Source organism: Echinops telfairi, unplaced genomic scaffold (genome assembly GCF_000313985.2).
Source record: "Echinops telfairi isolate 266 unplaced genomic scaffold, ASM31398v2 ScPeMD7_31;HRSCAF=116, whole genome shotgun sequence".
NCBI lineage: Eukaryota > Metazoa > Chordata > Mammalia > Afrosoricida > Tenrecidae > Echinops > Echinops telfairi.
Genome location: NW_022103928.1, coordinates 44,770,517 through 44,771,813, shown reverse-complemented (window position 1 = coordinate 44,771,813; position 1,297 = coordinate 44,770,517). Strand labels below are relative to the sequence as shown.

At 38.2% G+C, this 1,297-nt stretch overlaps 1 non-coding gene across 1 annotated transcript; it reads left to right on the top strand.

Annotated features, from left to right (window-relative positions):
• The first annotated feature begins 558 nt into the window (after nt 1-558).
• Nucleotides 559-749, top strand: LOC115869631. The gene has a single exon (XR_004046294.1). It is a non-coding gene; the product is annotated as a U2 spliceosomal RNA (small nuclear RNA).
• The last annotated feature ends 548 nt before the right edge of the window (nt 750-1,297 follow it).

Sequence of the window (1,297 nt, the reverse complement as noted above, 5' to 3'; positions counted from 1 at the left end):
CTCTCCCCTCCCATTCCCACTTTCCATATCCCCACTTGGACCACCATGCTACCATGAAATGTGCCTGACTCCTTTATTTCACTCTCTCTTCTATCTCTCTTATTCTCTGTGCCTCTACTATAATCTTTACTTATTATTGCTGTTCAATTGCACTACTGGGCCTGTGATGATTTGTTAGGGACTGGCTCCCCGGACAATCAATAAGTGCTTCAAATCCTTTTCAATTTCAGTATGCAACATTGCTGAATCACAGGTTATTAATAAATATTCCTTCGTGATGCTGCTGCATTCTTCATGTAGTCCAGTTTGTTCAGGTGATTTGCTCAGGAGTCACCTTAAATAAGTATAGTGAGAGGAGACAATCCTGGCACAGGCCTTTTCTGATTTTAAGCCATGTGGTCATGTCCCTTATCCCATTTGACATGAGTCTACATGCAGATTTGACCTGAGCACAATGAAGCGGTCCTGAATTCCTATCCTTCACAGTGTGAGCCATACTTGGTTATGATGCACACTGTCACATGCCATTGTGAATTCAACATAAGACAAATAGCCTCAATTGCTTCTCGGCCTTTTGGCTAAGATCAAGTGTAGTATCTGTTCTTATCAGTTTAATATCTGATACGTCCTCTATCCGAGGACAATATACTAAATGGATTTTTGGAGCAGGGAGATGGAATAGGAGCTTGCTCCGTCCACTCCACGCATCGACCTGGTATTGCAGTACTTCCAGGAATGGTGCATCCCCTCGGGGGAAAAGAAAAAAAAACAACAGACAAGTAGCCTCAAGGTCCAATCACAGTGATATCTCTCACCCATGTTCTCCTAGGAATCTACGTTAAAATTTAGATTTCATTTGTGCTTCATTTTCTCTTTCCTTATGATGGAAGCTGAGATCATAGATTTGAGATCTTTATTGTTTCTAATATTTGCATAATTTATATGGTATATTTTTCCCCTTAACAATTGCATTAGCAGTATTTCACACATTTTTATATGCTGTATTGTCATTTTTATTTAATTTAGAGTACTTTTAAACTTCTCTTTTGATTTCTTCTATGACCTTTGGTTCTTTTGAAGTACGTTGTTGATTTTCCATCTAAGTCTTCTTTATTTATGAGTTCTCATTTTGGTTTCATTGCGGCCATTGAAACCAAATCTTGGAATAAACTAAATTCAGGGTGAATGGTATAACTAATGGGTTTTGGGGGTAACAACATAGAGAATATCTAGAGTTTTTGTTGTGATATGTTTGAGATTCCTATTTGAAATCCAAATAGAGATGCCAAATAGGCAG